This window comes from Arvicola amphibius, chromosome 5 (genome assembly GCF_903992535.2).
Source record: "Arvicola amphibius chromosome 5, mArvAmp1.2, whole genome shotgun sequence".
Taxonomy (NCBI): domain Eukaryota; kingdom Metazoa; phylum Chordata; class Mammalia; order Rodentia; family Cricetidae; genus Arvicola; species Arvicola amphibius.
In genome coordinates, this window is record NC_052051.1 from 88,350,795 (window position 1) to 88,369,415 (window position 18,621).

The window sequence follows — 18,621 nt, forward strand, 5'->3', positions numbered from 1 at the left end:
CTGCCTGGAATATTATTTGTCTGCCTTTATTCAAGGAAAATTCTGGTGGATTAAGAGCCTGAGTCTATGTCTCAGCTTGTATCTGCACTACTAGTGTAATGTAACACTTACTATATGCTATAGACCACATGCACGCCTGGGTCCCAGTCTATAGACTATATACACACAGCCTGCAGACCACATGCACGCCTGGGTCCCAGTCTATAGGCTATATACACACAGCCTGCAGACCACATGCACGCCTGGGTCCCAGTCTATAGGCTACATACACACAGCCTACAGACCACATACACGCCTGGGTCCCAGTCTATAGGCTATATACACACAGCCTGCAGACCACATGCACGCCTGGGTCCCAGTCTATAGACTATATACACACAGCCTGCAGACCACATGCACGCCTGGGTCCCAGTCTATAGACTATATACACACAGCCTGCAGACCACATGCACGCCTGGGTCCCAGTCTATAGACTATATACATACAGCCTGCAGACCACATGCATGTCTGGGTCCCAGTCTACAGACTATATACACACAGCCTGCAGACCACATGCACGCCTGGGTCCCAGTCTATAGACTATATACACACAGCCTGCAGACCACATGCATGCCTGGGTCCCAGTCTATAGACTATATACACACTGCCAACTCACAGAACATTTGGGACTGCTGTGAGAAGCAACCCTGCAGCATTAGGTATGATCACAGAGCTGCCCAGCAGCTTTTCTTAAAATTGTGAACAGTTAGAGTTCCAGACTCTTTGGGCTTATTGTGCAGAAGGATTCCTATATGCTATAAATGGGAATTGATTCTCCAAGGATGTCAACCAAGTGGAGTTCCTAATTAGTATCTTCACTGGGATGCTGAAAAGTAGCTTGTGCTATACATGTAGATAGCTAGCCCCATGCTAACCTGATAACAGGACTTTTCTTGATAAGCTGAAACAATGCTTTAATCTGTGATGAAGACAAAGATAATAACAAAAAGATAACTACTAGGCCTAGAGCAGCTTCCTTCTAGAGGGGAGAGCCCTGTACAGCCACACCCTACCCATTCCCACCCCTGGCACTAATAAGCTGCCCTTGGCATTGCCATCATCTTCCCTGATTATTTGTTCTTTCCTTAGTTCTCTGTAGTTCTTGTCTTTTCTGCGGTGCTTCATTTACATAATGCTGGCCAATCCCAGCACTCTTGCTAATATGAACTTTTTGCACAGATGTCATTTTTTTCCATTCAAAATTGCAGCACTATCACATATGCATACCTTTTAACAAATAATACTAAAAAATAAATCAATAAATCAGGTGCTTTTGGTCAAGCTACCTGAAAAAAAGCATTAATATTCTTTTCAAGAATCTTTCAAGCACCTCAAAACTAGAAAGAAAAGAAGGCAACAACAACAATACCCAAGGTAGACTGTTCCTGAGGAATGAAGACCTGAAGATAATCTCTAACATGTATGTGTGTGTGCACACATGCATGTGTGTGTGTGCATGTGTATATATAACATATATACATACACACATAAAAGATATATAGATATAGATAGATAATTATATATACACAGTTGCATGTGCCTGTACCTCTCTCTCTCTCTTTTTCACTTTCTCTCTCTCCCTCTCTCCACACACACACACACACACACACACACACACACACACACACACACACACAAACTCTGAATCTAAAATATCTGCTGGACAATATAACGGAACATGAAAATGACATTGAAGTGTTTATAGGCATTGTATGAAAATGCCTATAGGAGAGCAATTGCAGAGTATGTTCATGCAGTGTGCACAGCTCTCTGCTCCAGGTTTTGAGCATTTGTTTCTTGCATTATTGTTTGCTTTCTCTTGAAACATCACAGAAAAATGAACAGGACTGTCACTGTCTCAGTAAGCAGACAAAAATACAGCTCTTCCCATTTCCAATTGGATGAGCTGTGGCCTAGTCAGACATTTTGCCTTGCTAAAGGCCACACAGTGGCAGTAGAACCAATGTATGATCCCCAGCCATCTTGTTTCCCCCCAGTGCCATGCCAAATGCATCTTGGTAGTCATCAAACAAAATCTACTACAAATAGAAGAATATGTCAGTCTACTTGTTTCCATGTTGATGCTACCAACTCAGATTTAAACAAACAAAAAGCAAAACAAATACACATGCCACATACTAAAGGCCTAACTAATTTCACAAAGGTCCAAGCAGGCAAGGAATGGGTACAGGGAGAAAGACGCCAAACTTGCAAAGAAAACCTCCATCTTTAAGCATGACATCTGATATTTGCTCTGCCCAACCTCTTTATCATGTGCTTAAAGGAAGGAGATGGAGTAAATGAAAGCCAAGCCTGGAAGAAGGCAGAACAATCTTAGAGCCAGACCTGAGGCTCTGCTGAGGAATAGCAACTGGCATGTGGTGTGTAACAGCAAATAGACACTCAAAGTTTTGTCCACGTCTCCTTAGCACTTGGATAGGAGACACTCCTATTTTTGTAGTTGACTGAGGAAGGCACAAGGCCCTCCAAACGGTTGACTAGTTGGGAGTGTCATAAGAAAGACAAAAATATCAGTGCCATGTAGTTTTAGTTCTGAAACACTGGGCCTGTGAAGGTGTAAATCACAAACAATCCCATACCAGTTTGGAATTATGATTAATAGAATGGTTATTTATTTAAAGGGGAAAAACTTACAGATCACCGTCCCAGAAAACAGCCCTCTGCACAATCAGGAAGGGAGCCTAGTCGCCAGAAGCGGATCCGGAAGCCAGAGAGAGAGAGCGGAGGGAAGTGGCCGCATTTTTACAAAGAGAGACCATGTCCCAATGGGCTGGTATCTCAGCGGCTATTGGCTGAAGGAGCAGAAGGAGCTCCCGCAACACCTCCCCCTTTTGTTTAAGTAAGAGAGTTTTAAACCTACTATGAAATTATATAAAATAAGCACAAATATCCTATTCCAACTAGCTTAAGTCTTGTATAATAAATAACTTGGCCAAGTCATGAGAGGAAAGTAACTACATTTATATAGTCTTCAACCCCATTGAAGATCTGAGAAGGAAAATAATGTTACCCGAGTAATTAGGAAGTGCCTTCAAACAACTTCTAAAACATGCAACAAATCACAGAGACAACTAGCTACCTGGACAATCACCCAAAGTCACGTTTGCAGCATTGAAGCAACCAACTTTGGCTAAGGCCTAACGTAACTGACATACCATTTTCAAAGGCAAGAAACTTTTCAGAACTATCTTACCCTGTCTTGGTAGGATATGACAGTCCTGTTTTATCCATTTATGGATACTCTGTATCTGTCAGTGGTTGAGGTATGGGCATTCTTTGCCCAAAGGCCAGTTCTGCCAAGAAGAAAGGCTCCACGTGGAGTGTCTTTGGTGCTCAACATTCTCTTGGGAAAAGATCGGTGTTGCCAGGAGCAATTGTGTCTCACTACCAATATCTGTCTACCATGGAACTCTGAGTTAAATTAAAGACCATTTTCTACAGCTCTTTGAAGAGGTTGAAGATTATCTATCTATTCTGAGTATAATCTCTATTTACCTAACGAACCTGATTAGTCTAATTATAAATGACAAACATAGATGACTACTGATCTATATAATTCTCAATATCTATCTAACTTAAAGACTAAGACAATAAGCAACTGTGCAATAAATGAGGACAATATGACCTCCAAATATAAACAATGTACAAATATACAATGCAATATGGTAAATACATACAATATATATCAATACAATATATATCAATACATAAATGTTTTAAACAGAGGTAGAAACATGTATGCATACAATAGTCAATAAAATTTAACTTTGTATCAATATGAGTTGAAGAATAGTTATAGTTTTCCTTAGTTATGATAAAAGATAAAGTAGATATAAATATTGTAACTGTAATTCTTGCTTGATAACTGTTTTGTTATATGTAATTTTACTATGTTAAAGTGAAAGCCTTTTTTGTTTAAACAGAAAAAGGGGAAATGATGGAGGATTCTCATTGGCTAATAAGGAAACTGCCTGGCCCATTTGATTGGCCGGCCCTTAGGTGGGTGGAGTAGACAGAACAGGAAGAAGGAAGTGAGGTAGATGGCTCAGTTAGATGCCACGCCTCTCCTAATTTAGGCAGACCACCGAGCCTCTCCTCAGGGAGACAGATGCAATGAAACCAGCTGCCAGGTCAGACATGCTGAATCTTTCCTGGTAAGATACCATTCATGGTGTTACACAGATTATTAGATATGGGTTAGTCAAGATGTGAGTAAGAGGCTGAAACTAATGGGCCAGGTAGTATTTAAAAGAATATAATTGTGTGTTGTTATTTCGGGGCATAAGCTAGCCAGTGGCCGCGAGCTGGGCGGCGGGAATGCGGCCCACAGCTCCTCACTACAGGCCTGAGCAATCTTTTTTTTTTTACATTCCTCTCTCTCTTTCTCTTTCTCTCTCTCCTTCCATTTTTAGGAAGTCAAGTATACTCATGGTCCTGAGACATGCACAACACAAGGAGACACTGGAGAGCACTCAGTGTTCTTGGGTTTATGATTGCTTTTTTAAACAATAATAACATAGATAATAATCCTTCCCCTAAAAATGTGGGGTTAAAAGTTTAATCTGAGTTCAGGGCACATGCATTCCAAAAGGGTACTGTACTTGTGGAAATTACTCACCTAGAGTTTATATAAACTTTTGAAGCGATTAGAGTTGGCTGACAAATTGGAGCCAGAACACGTTTACATTTAAGGCTTAAAAATGTAGATTCCACTTACGGAAGGAAATAAGGGGTGGGGGGAATCACCCGTGACCCAGTATTTCTTGTTAAGAAAGCAGGCTCCATTTAGTGTTAGCCCATCCTCTCAAAGCATGTGGAAGATGCCAGTACCACAGTTGCCCCTCTCTCGTGCCCCTCCTATCACTCTTGAAAAGCACATGTCACATCTGCTTGCTATCAGCATTTATCTCACAGCGTGCGTCTGACTCACTTGGAAAACTCAAAGCACATGTTTATCCCCACTGAGGAACCAGCCATTACTATGCAATTTACAGCCTCCAAGTCCCAGAGCTCACGACGCAACTGCAGAGCTGGCAAGTGGGGCTTGTGGCACTACAGCTGGATTAGATCACTTTTCTATCAGCTTTGTAAAAGGAGAAAGCATCTTTTCAGCCTCTAATGACGGCTCCTGTCACCTCCCACCCAAATCACAACCAACCCTCTCCTTACCTAGGTCTGGGAAAGTGAGATGTCGCAAAGCCTATGTATTTGGGAGGGAGAAGGCAACAGCCATGGAATAAGTTCAATGCCTTTTGGAAACTAATGGCATCTGGGCAACAACGCAACAAGTTCTGGTCACACCACCAAAGCAGCATGCTCTTCTCTCCAAATCCCTGCAGTCTCAGGTATGGGTATGAATTTACTCTCCCCCCCTCCGCCCACTGGGCTTCTCTCCACCACCCAATATGACTTTAAGAAGCTTCTCTAACAGCAGCGCTAACCTAGGCTCATGTGACCTACCGATCTAGATCACTGCTTTAACAACGCAAACCTAGTTTATTAAGGCCTAAACAGCTATGTTCCAGGTTAGAAAGAGAAAAGTCACCAATCATAACATTCTGCTTTGTTTGTTTTGAGTATACTCTGCCTAAATTCATGACAAGTTCATGGTGGCCAAGGCCAGTCACAGTAGATGTGTCTGTGTGGATTTGGAAAAGGTGTATCCTTCCAATGTATCAGCTCATCAGAGCCTTTCTTCAGGACAAAACAAATGCACAAAGGCACCGATTCTGGCAAAACGTCCATAGATGAGTTACTTATATACCAACCACATGGACTCTACTACCATTCATGTAATACAGGTAGCCCCTTAGTCAAGATTTTCTGTTCTGCAATTTTAGTTTCCTATAGTCAGTATGACATGGAAAGTTCCAGAAATAAATGTTTCCAATTATGTAGTATAAATTAAGCAGTGAGATAAACATCAGTTGTGCCTAAGACCCGGTTATCCTTTGTTCTCGTGTCCACACTGTATATGCTACTCAATCATCAGTCACTTAGTAGCCACTTCTGTTATTAGGTCATTCCGTAATATCACGATAGTGCTGTCCTCAAAGTAAAGAATTAGAGGCCTGATGTGCAGGTCTTTGTTCTTGCTTTTGTCCACTTGACAGAATTTTGGGTCATCTGAGAAGAAAGAGTATCAACTGAGAAAACAGACAAGTCTGTGGAGCATTTTCTTGACTAAAGACTGATGTGTGGTGCCACTGTAGGGAGGTCGTCCTGAGTTGTACAAGAAAGCAACCTGAACAAACCACAGAAAGAAAGTGTGGCATCTCTCCGTGTTCTGTTTAAGTTGATGACTCAAGGATCCTGCCCTGAGCTTCTACCCTGGCATCCCTTCATGATGGGCTGTAAACTGTAATGTCTTCTCCAATTTGCATTTGGTCACAGTGTTTATCAGGGCAGTAGAAAGTAAACAAACAAGGACAGTTGGCAATTCAGACAAACTAAAGAGGCAACAATGTGCCTCTTTTAAGTAAAAACATGTAAGTTTTATATACATATATAAAAATATAGTAGATATAGGATTCAGTGAAGTCCAGTTTCTGGTGTCCACTGTGGCTTTTGTGAGGAGGACTCTGCTCAGCTGCCTCTACACCATCTTTGAGACAGAACTTCAGACTGTGCTGAGGCTGCATCCATCCCCCCATCCCTCCCAGGGCCTTATTTAATTCTGTGCACCACTAAGAGACCAGGACATTTTCTACTTTTTTTATGTAGGGTTGGATGAATTTACAAATTGAGAGACTATAAAAGTGGAGGGCTGACTGCATACCTCTAAATTCTTAATTTTATCTATTAACTTTTGAACATAAATTAGCTGTGTAGCCAATGTTGCACACAAAGTATACTTTTGAGTGGAATTTATTAAGTAGATTTTGATGTAAATTCTTATCCTTTCTAACTATAATTTTTAAGTGTTCTGAAGGTTGAATTATTTTTGTTTTTCCAGCTGTTCAATGAATTAAAATGTTGCTATTTCTGTCTTGTGATGATAGCTGGCCCAAGTTTGGGAGGGGTAGTTAATGTACCACCCTGCCATTTTAATCATCTTTCTTTCTCCCTCCCTCCCTCCCTCCCTCCCTCCCTCCCTCCCTCCCTCCCTCCCTCCCTCCCTCCCTCCCTCCCTTTCTTTCTTTTCTGGAGGTCGGGTTGGGTGAAACAGTCTCATTATGTGGCCCAGGCTGGCCTGGTATTCACTATGTAGCTACCCAAACTCCTCAAACTCATGACCCTCCTGTGTCCACCTCTTATATATTGGGATTAAAGGCTACCACACTGACTTTACAGAAGTCTTTTAAAGTCACATGTCCCTCCCCTTTTTTGCCTTAGGTTTTGGCCAAATGTACCTGGTCAATTCATTTAGCCAGACAGTATACTTAAACCCCGGAACTTTAGACGTTAGAGATAAAAGAGTGAAGATTTGTCCATTTAAACAGCAATAATATCATTCCACCTAACCAGGAAAAAGAGCAGTGTGTCAGGGCTTTCCAGAAACAACAGTGTCATAGTCAAATATATATATATATCTCCTTTTCTGCTTTGGGATTATTTTGGTGGTGGTGGGTTCACTATGCAGCCCTGGCTGCTGTGAACTCTGTGTACAACAGGATGGCTTTGAACTCACAGAGATCCACTTGTCTCTGCCTCCGGAGTACTGGAATTAAAGGTATGTGCCACCACTATTCTGGTCTTCAAAAGGAAGAAAAAGGCCAGTGTGGTAATAACTCAGCTTACAAAGATGTTTACTTACAGAGTCTAAACAGCATAAAAAGGAACGCGGTAATGAAGAGCTGGTCCATCTGTCTTTATCCAGACCCCAACCCTACTCTAGATCCATGTAAATTCCTCTGAACTTGTCACCCATCTAATATAGCACAGGTCCAAAGCATTTTTGTGCCACCCAAATGCATCAGGCTACTCTGTCAACAGCTAACATCATTATATGAAAATCAAGGTCTACCAAAAACAACATGAAAAAGTCCAAACCTAAAGAACTATCCAGAAAAGGCACAGTTGCTTCTGAGGCTGGCAGGGGGTAGTGGCTTTCTACTATTTGAGCCTTGACTATTATATTGGATGAAGTGGGTTACCAGCCTAAAAGTCACAGATGCCTAATGGCAGACCCGCTGCATGAAGACCAATTAACCTACCAGAGCAGGCAGCCCGCTCTGCTTGTCAAATAAATCAATCTCATACGAGGCTATGCTCTGCCTCCTACATCATGCCATTCACTAACTTACCAAATTAGCAAATACTTATTGACTTCCTTTTAAGTGTCAGACCTGGGAAATGGAATACACACGGTCTCTACCATTTCTTAAGCTTTCTATCCTAGTATCCCTTGGGATGTTATTTGCAAGAGTTTTAATTTGGGCTACAATATAGGTATTTTGAGGGAAGAACTGCACTTTGTGGTGTTATCAGCTGTTAACTTAGCAGGACTATTAACTCTGAGCCGATGTTGAATGCTTAGGGGAACTAGGTTCATGCTTCCCCCTGACTATCAGCAAAAGGAGTTTGGGGCAGACATGGGGTGAAGACTTTGATGGACACTTTTGATGGATTTTTTTTTGGAAATCCATTTCATCTGCTTCAGAGTACTTGGAAAAATCCCAACCTATAGAAGCCCTAGTATTTGGCTCAGTGTTTAGGCTAACCTGGGCCAGAGGATGCAGCTGGGGAGTGGGTGGTGACTGGAGGCAGTAAGAATATATAGCATATAAATGATTGATCCCTTTCTCTCTATGTATCCACAGTGCCACACAGCTAGAACAGCAAGGGAGCAATAAAGCAAGATGCCAGAGTTAATAGGTGTCTAGGAGAGTGAAGGGTTAGGTGATTCTGACCTGGATAACCTCTGTGGGCTGTGTAACAAAGCATTGGTGTGCTCTAAAAATAACAAAGCAAGACAGCCCAATTGCCATGAGTAGTACGATCAACAGTGCACAGGGTGAACAGGCCCCTCTAGGCTGTCAGAAGTTCATGCACTATGGATAACCAAACACATATAGTTAAACATGCAATATAACATAGGGCAAGAGGGCCTGGAATATGCAGGGGAAATGAGCTATTACTCCTCTGGCATGGAAAGGTTATTTTATTTCATGTATGATTTGACTATGCTTCAGGAAAACCACGTCAGCTTTCAATGGCGCATTTCCTTTCTTTTAAAATTAGGTTTCCTGAAGGGTTATTTTACCCAGGTACTTTCTAAGCCAGAGTACTACTTCAGCTGCACCATTCACACCTCAAGGACACATACAGTTCTCAGGAACACTTTGTGTGCTGCCAGCAGTCAACAATCAGCAGTCTGAGGTGCTGCAACTCTGCAATGCAGACCTGAATCTGTGGTGGATGCTTATGCCATCTGGAATGTGTCTTCAGCTATCATAGAAGTGCCTAAGCACACAGCTCTAGGTTATGCAACCTTAAAACATGACTGTGTATTTTAGGATTGGAATTTTTGCCATTATTTATTATTATTCTGGTAACATTTACTATTTTGGAGGTTTGGTATTTCTGTTTTAAGAAATAACAATTTGAGTGTATGTTTTGTTTTCCCCCTTTTTTATTTTAAGAACTAGCCTAACCTCCTTTTCTCTGGGTTTTGGGAGAAAGCAGCATCTGGGAACATATGATCCAGCTTCCTGAACAATAAACTGTCTGTTCCTTATTTTGTTAGGAAGAATTCTTTATCACTAGTGAGATTAAGTCTGGACTAATTAATCGACAGTCTACTTCTCCCCAATGTTGTGACTTATCTCCACAAGAACACCAGCCTCACCGATGCATGCCATTTGGTAGAATCTCATTACAGCATCAAAGTCAAGAGCCACAGGACAAGCAGATTCTGCCTTTCACATGAGTAGCTCCTGATCAGGGGCAAGAGGTCCGGGGGCAGGGATGCAACAAGAAAAGGGGCAAAGCTGAAGGGTCAGAAGCCTCAAGGACTTTTATAGAAGAGAACTGGATAGGCTGAGGTGAGATGGAGTTGGGGAGGCAAATCAGAACTTTCTACACTGCATATTTGTGACTCGTTCTATGGCTGCCATCCTGGTGGTCATCCTAGTTGAAAAGCCATGTACTTAAATGACTAATTTTTCACTCAGCTGTTTTTAGTACCACTTAAAATGCATGTGTGGCTTCATCTTTTGTTTTGAATATTTACATGGTAATATAGGCAAAAAATGCTTTGTGGAAAAAGCCTTGCTTTATGATTTCCTGAACTAATTTGCCCTAAATTGCTACCACATTGGTAATATCTCAGTCATATGAAACAGCCGTTTGGAATTCTGTACTACTAATTTCAATTATTTCTACCATCTTATATGTAGACACAAGAAAGATACACTTGCTTCACCATTTTGTTTCTGCTCCATCTTCCCAAAAGCAGTTTCTCCTAAACAACCAAAGCCCCAGGAACCGGTTCAGTTGAAGAGAATAAACAGATTTCAAGGGAACAAAAGACATTGTGGAAGCTCAAGTAGCAATCCCTTCATCACTGGATCACACTCACATGGTGATGGTGTCATGATGAAGATGAAAGCATCAGGGACTCTATTTTATGCTACACTTTCTGATGATTTCAGTGATTTTAATTTTGCCTTAAAAATTAGATTAAACAAACCAGGAATACATCTTGGCTTAGATGTTGGAGTTTGTCCAGTTCCCAAGCATTCAAAGAAAACCTTTCCCGTGCTTTCTCTTTCTCTTTTCACTTACATAATTATCTCCTTATTCATTGCTGTGCCCTAGACGCTAAAACTTCTGGATTGCATGTTTATTCATGAATAAACACCAGGCACTGTGAGGGATGATTGGACAAGGAGAGTGAACATTGGCTAATTATACCAGTTGTGCTGATACTCATGGCCTGGGACCACTGTAGCAAAGCTACACCTTTGTAGTAAGTCCTTTGATTCCACAGATGTGGTTCCAGTCAGGCTCACACTTGTCAAGGGAAACATGGGTGGGGAACTTCTTGAGGCTGAACTATGCCTACCGTGTCTCAGGGTTGAGATGGGAACCTGGGTGAGATGCTGATCCAAATTGTTTTAAAGGAACTTTATTTGATGATGTCCTAAGCAAATACTATAAGAGTATGGAAAACCCTCAAGAAGAGCAAAGATGTCTTGAAGAATTTTAACAAGCAAGTATATTGATCTCTAATGAAACAGAATCAATAGAATACACATCTTCACAGAATGACATTTACTATGAGGATTGGTTCATGCAGTTACAGAGTCCCAGGAACTATATTTGATAAGTTGAAGACTAGGACAATTGTTGGTTTGAGTTCCAGCCTGAAAGTCAATGGACTCAAGACCTTAGAAGAACCAATGTTCAATTTTGGTCTGTAGACTGGGGTTGGGAAGGGGTGAGGATTGGGGGAGTGGGGAGTGTCTCCATGTAGAGTCATTCTTACTCAGCAAGGGGAGAATGTTTTCAATAGATTGCAAGAAGCTTATCCATACTAGAGAAGGTAGTCTGCTTTGCTGCATCTACTAATTCAAAATACATACTTTATCAAATACCAGAATAATGTTTGACCAAATTATCTGGGTACCCCATAACGCAGGTAAGTTGACAGAAATTTAAAGATTAGGAGAAGCAATATAAGAGATTAAGGGCATCAATGACTACAGGGTGCACCCTGGTTACAGCCTTATCGAAAGACAATTACCAAATCTCTGGGGTGGTGGTGGTAGGGCTTGATATTATGCTTTCTGGAGAAAGTTATTCTCCTTAAATGTCTCCTGCTGTGGACAGCTCCATGCAGACTCCAGGTCAGCTCCTTTTGGCCTGGTAGGCCTTAACTTCCTACATCTTTCTATTTTTTAAAGGCTCTGGGTAACTCCTGTATGCAGTCAGAATTGCAAAACTCTGCACATAAGGAACCCAATAAATAGCTGGATGAATGATGACTATGTCTCATTAATAGAAGGAATTCAGAATGGAAATGAACTTGTGATAATGCTTGATTAGAATGTCAGTGGTTAAGTAAACGTCTTTGGCCTTTGACAAAATGTGAGGCAGTATCCTAGGGAAAATATGGGTTTTAAGCTCAGTCTCAGCTTTATCATACTTCCTTAGTACAGCAATTCCTTGGACAATATTATTAAAAGACAGTACAGGACACAATTCCTGATAAGACTTTGGCAATGCTTGTCTCTCCCTCCTGACTCAGTAGGCAGGCATGAGTAGGATCTGGGCAGAAATGGTCACCACACTTGGAGTTCCACATGAAGTTTCTGTCTCTTGCATTTCCTTAGTACTCTGTGATTGCTAGATTATAACAAAACTCCTATGGTTCTAAACTCATTCTCTCTCTCTCTCTCTCTCTCTCTCTCTCTCTCTCTCTCACACACACACACACACAGACACACACACACACACACACACACACACACACACACACACACACACACGGATGTCATACTTCGAACCTGGAGGATTATGAGTGAGTTAAAAAAGTTAAAAAAGGATGGGCTGGTGGAAGAGAGGGAAAAAAGAAATGTACAATTACTTTTTAAGTCAAATTTCACTGAAAGAAAATAGGTCTAAACTCATTAATGTATATAGAGCCTTTGAGGAAATAGTTTTAATGCACAAGATACTTCACACTGACACAGGTGTCAAATACACAATGCAGAAATGATGGTGGCTGAGTGTGGAGTCCATGCCTGCAATCCCAGCACTCAGGAGAAAGAGGCAGGCAAATCAAAGTTCCAGATAAGCCAGGATTCCAAAGTGAGATCCATCTCAAAAAAAAAAAAACAAAAAAACAAAAACAAAAACAAAACAAGAGCGAGAAAGATGGCACAGTGGTTAAGTACTGTAGAATATTAGTTTAAGATATGTTACATTCATTTATGCTATGGAATATTTAAGGATGCAAAGATGGATTGCATTCTTTATGTTGCATTTGTTTAACTCTGTGGAGCTGTGTTACTTTGCCTGCCTAAAACACCTCATTGGCCTAACAAAGACCTGAATGGCTAATAGCAAGGCAGGAGAAAAGATAGGCTAGCTGGCATGGAGAGAGAATAAATAGGAGGAGAAATCTAGGGAAAAGTGAGGAGTGAGAGAAGGAGGAGAAGAGGACTCCAGGAGTCAGCCATCCCACCACACAAGGAGTACAAAAGAAAGATATAGAATAAAGAAAAGTTAAAAAGCCCAGAGGCAAAACATAGTTAAAGAGAAATGGGATAACTTAAGTTAGAAAAGCTGGTTAGAAACAAGCCAAACTAAAAGCCGGGCGATGGTGGCACATGCCTTTAATCCCAGAACTCGGGAGGCAGAGGCAGGCAGATCTCTGAGTTTGAGGCCAGCCTGGTCTACAAGAGCTAGTTCCAGGACAGGCTCTAGAAACTACAGGGAAACCCTGTCTCGGAAAAAAAAAAAAAAAGAAACAAGCCAAACTAAGACTGGGTATTCATAAATAAGAATAAGCCTCTGTGTACTTATTTGGGAGCTGGGTAGTGAACCCAGAGTCAAAACAGCCAACTATAGTTAACATCACTTGCTGCTTTTACAGAGGACAGAGGACTCAGGTTCTATTCCCAGCACCCACATGATGGCTTACTACCACCCTTAATCAGTTCCTGAGCTCCAGCTTCCTCTTCTGACCTCCACAGGCACAAAAGTTGTGCGATACACTTTTTGTACACTGTGAAGATGTAACTTTGCCTAAATAACCTTCTGATTGGTTTAATGAAAAGCTGAATGGCTAAGCAGGAGAGAAGAGGTGTGACTTCTGCAGAGAGGAACTGGGAAGAAAACTGAGGTGAACCAGCAAGATGCAGAGGGAGTTGAATGTACAGTATGGAGGAGAGATAATGAGCCATGTGGCAGAATGTAGGTTAATATAAATGGGTTAATTTAAGTTATAGAGCTAGCTGGAAAGAAGCCTAAGCTAAGGTCAAGCATTCATAAATAATAAGTTGTCTCTGTGTTACTATTTGGGAACTGGCAGTTCAAAGAAAGTCCAACTATACACCAAGCAGACACAATGTGTGCATAAATACATGCAGGAAAAATACTAATAAAGCAAACAAAAAATTTAAATAAAAAGGAGAAAGAGTGATTATACAATGACCGTCAGTTATTTATTGCAAACAATTAATTGTGTTTTACAACTCAAAGAAAATTAACTGGATAATCTGTATGAAATATTTCAGGCTCTAAAAGAAATGCCATTTATAAAGCACATTAATGACTCAGTTCAGAATTTTGTATTTATTCATTTATAGAATTAGTGTACTATATCAGGAGCACAGTTCACATAGTAATAATGGAGTATGTTAGTATTGTGTGGTGAGTCACAGATTTGATGGATACATATTTATTAGTTGTCTACTAAGACTCCTTAGTCACTATGCGGTTATGTGTACATGCACGTATACACATCACCACACAGCCATCAGGTTTTACTCAAATGAAGCTGTCTTGCAGCTGCACACATTTCCCAGGCTCATAGCTCACTGAGTCGTGAGCAGGGAGAAACGTGGACTAAGCTGGCTTATGTCTTGGCTCTGCCAGCTGCTAGCTGTGTGGCCTGAGCAAGAGCCTTTATTTCTCTGAACCTCAGTTCTTACCTCTGTAAATCAGGGGTGAAATATGCACCCCTGTCACCCCAGCATTTTTCTGAGGATATGATTCACAAGGTGCCAGGCACACAGCGGAATTCTGAAAACAACGTTTCGGCAGGTGTTTTGGTACTCTTCTGGCTTGATAAGTGGCGGAGCATGTTTATAACATTTGAAAAACTGAGTTGATTAGACCTGCAAACTCTACTATTGCAAGGAGACAAGTGAATGAATTTGCTGATTACAGACAGAAAACAAACAGAAGGCAGAGGAGAGAGAAGAAGGCAGCCTCAGATAAAGACATCAAAACTCAAAGGACGATGTATAGCTGAGTTGTTCTTATGTTTGCTGCCACATCTATCCCAGACTTGCAGCTGAAGGAGCTAGCAAGCTGGGAACCCTAAGAGCACAGGAAGGAAGAGCAGAAAGAGCAGCCAACAAGTGTGTTCTCCTTAGGGCAGCCTAGCAACAAAGGGAGAAGTGCTGACAGAAGTAAATGGATTTCTTTTAGCATGATCACATTATACATTTTTATACAGTGTGCTTTCATTTCAGAGATGGTGGGAACTAATGCACCACTAGTCTAAAATTTAACTCCTTAGCAGAGATGAAAAAAATCTAGCTTGCCTTTAAATACCTCATAGATATCATATCAAATACCCTAAACTGTTACACTTCATTCTTTTAACTGTATTTTATTAATTTAGTTAGTACGCAAAGTAATGGAGTTTCATTACACTTAAATGGACACACACACACACACACACACACACACACACACACACGCTTTGTACTTGTTTCCCTCCATCTTCCCTCCCAGCTTCCTTCTGCTGGTCTTTTCCTCTCTGCAAATGCTGTCTTTTAGCTAAACACCATGAATGAACTGTGGCTTTCCCTTCACCCTTGGCAGCAGAGCTCAGCTGAGTGCTGTGGTGAAGCGGCCAGTAGGGTGTGGCAGAGAAAGACCAGAGGAGACTCAGGATCTTTACTGCTGCCATAACAAAGGAGACCAGGAGGAGATGGACCTTTCACACCTGCTCATCAATAATCCCACAACAAACAGACCTCAGGTAGGTACCAGAGGGCACGCAGGAGAATCTGACCTTCTGCCACCACTTATGTAGTATGTAGTAATGAGATTCTGCTTCTCTCTTTTCTAATAATCTCAGGTGTAAAGAGGGATGCCACAATGCAGATTTCAAAACAATATAAAATATTCCATTTTAGAGCTGGGCATGGTGGTCTACACTTAACCCCAAAACTTGGGAGGCAGATCTCTGTGAATTCTAGGCCAACCTGATCTGTATAGTGAATTCTAGGCGAAGGAAATGGGGATACAAGCTCAGGAGGTGATGTGGTGGTGTGCACCTATAACCCAGTATTCCTATGGCAAGATGGGAGGCAGAGACATACAGAAAGCTAGAAGATAATAATGACATAAACAAGACAGCTACATCCTCAACAAGGTGAAAGTGGGCACTGACTCCCAAAAGTTGTTTTGTGGTCTATATAATGCAATATTGCTGGCAACACACCCACCTGTGCATGCACGTGAATGCACGCACACACATAAGTTACTAATATCAGAAATAAGACATGCTACCAGTACAGCTTACATAAAGGGGATGGTTCAGGGGCAGAGTGATGGCCTTGAATTTGTGAGGACTGGGTTCTAAAACCACCAGTACAGGGAGGAGGTAAATATTAAGAATAACTCTATATGAAGAACTTTGAAAGTCTAAGTTGTCTTTTTTTCCTCAAAAGGACAACTACCACAGCCCACTCACTATGAAATAAGATTAATTAGTCATTTTAAAACTGTCCTAAAAAGAAACAATCTACCCACTGACAGATGAATGGTAAATAAAATACAGTTGTGTGCATATTATGGAATATTATTCTTCCTTTAAAATAGAAAATTCTGACATGCTATAATATAGGGTGAATCTTAAAATAATTATGTTAAATGAAATAAGTCAAAACAGGAAAACATGTATAATTTTCCACCTGCACCATCAAATTAAGTGAAATAAGTCACCCCCCCCACACAGAGCAGCATATTTCCCCTTTATTATGAAATCTAGGGGAGAGAGGAAATAAAATAAAATAAACAAATAAAATATAATTTATATAACTATTTATAAACAGATGAGTAAATAGTATGTATGTTTCCATAAGATCTCAATAATTGATTTTCTAGTCATCATACTAACATACAGTATAAGACAATGACCAAGTAAATGTTTTTTAACAACAACAAAAAAAATGGGACGGGGTTCTGGAGAGATGGCCCAGCAGTTAAGAGCACTGGTTGCTGGTCCAGACAACCTGAGTTTAATTCCCAGCACCCAAACAGCAGCTAATAACTACAGGTAACTCTAGTTCCAGGGGCTCTGATGTCCTTTTCTGGCCTCTGCCAATACTGTACACATGCAGTGCCCAGACATACAGGCAATCAAAACACTCACAAGCATTGCACATAAACATGACACATAAAATAAAAATAAATATTTCTTAAAATGTTTAAAATAAATACATTTTTTTTAGGGGATGGAGATGTAGCTAAGCTGGTTGAGGGCTTACCTATGGTGTACAGGCCCTGGATTTGATCTCAGGTAGAACATACCCAGTATTGTAGCCATGCCTGTGATCCAACACTTGGGAAGGGGAGGCTAGAAAATGAGAACGTCAAGTTCATCTGGGGCTAGGTTGTGAGTTTGAGATCAGCTGGGGACACATGCAATCTTTCCTCAAACAAACAAAACACATCATTTGAATGAAATGCTCCTGCGGTATAATCAGGACAAGCAGATCAGAACATGACAACAAAACCTCTTTTGAAAACAGTCTGGTATTGACATAAAACAGACAGGAGGACCAATGGAAACAAATTGAAGACCCAGATATCAATCCACACACCTACGAACACCTGATTTTTGACAAAGAAGAAAAAATATAAAATGAAAAAGAAAGCATATTCAACAAATGGTGATGGCATAACTAGATATCAACATGTAGAAAAATGAAAATAGATCCATATCTATCCGTGCACAAAACTCAAGTCCAAATGGATCAAAGACCTCAACATAAAATCAAACACACTGAATCTCATAGAAGAGAAAGTAGGAAGTACACTTGAATGCATTGGCAGAGGAGACCACTTCCTAAATATAACCTCAGTAGCACAGATGTTGAAAGAAACAATTAATAAATGGGATCTCCTGAAACTGAGAAACTTCTGTAAAGCAAAGGACACAGTCAACAAGGCAAAATGGCAACCTACAGAATGGGAAAAGATCTTCACTAACCCCACATCAGACAGGGGTCTGATCTCCAAAATATACGAAGAACTCAAGAAATTGGTCATCAAAAGAATAAAAAATGGGTATAGACCTCAGAGAACTCTCAACAGATGAATATCAAATGGCTAAAAGACACTTAAGGAAATGCTCAACATCTTTAGCCATCAGAGAAATGCAAAACAACTCTAAGATTCCATCTTACACTTGTCAGAATGGCCAAGATCAAAAACACTGATGACAACCTATGCTGGAGAGGGTGTGTGGTAAGGGGAACACTCCTGCATTTCTGGTGGGAGTGCAAATTGATACAGCTGCTTTGGAAATCAGTATTGCAATTTCTCAGAAAATTAGGAAACAACCTACCTCAAGACCCATCAATCCCACTTTTGGGTATATACCCAAAGGATGCTCAATTATACCACAAGGACATGTGCTCAACTATGTTCATAACAGCATTGTTTGTCACAGCCAGAACCTGGAGGCAACATAAATGCCCCTCAACCAAGGAATGGATAAAGAAGATATGGTACATTTACACCATGGAAGTGCTACACAGCAGAAAAAAATGACATCTTAAAATTTGTGGGCAAATGGATGAATCTGGAAAACATCATATTGAGTGAGATAACCCAGACCCAGAAAGTCAAATAGAATCCATAGTCACT

At 40.8% G+C, this 18,621-nt stretch overlaps 1 protein-coding gene across 1 annotated transcript in view; it reads right to left on the minus strand.

The window, feature by feature from the left end:
• Colec12 (collectin subfamily member 12) overlaps nt 1-18,621 on the minus strand; it is a 214,085-nt gene that overhangs the window by 109,344 nt on the left and 86,120 nt on the right. The gene's annotated exons all lie outside the window — the stretch shown is intronic.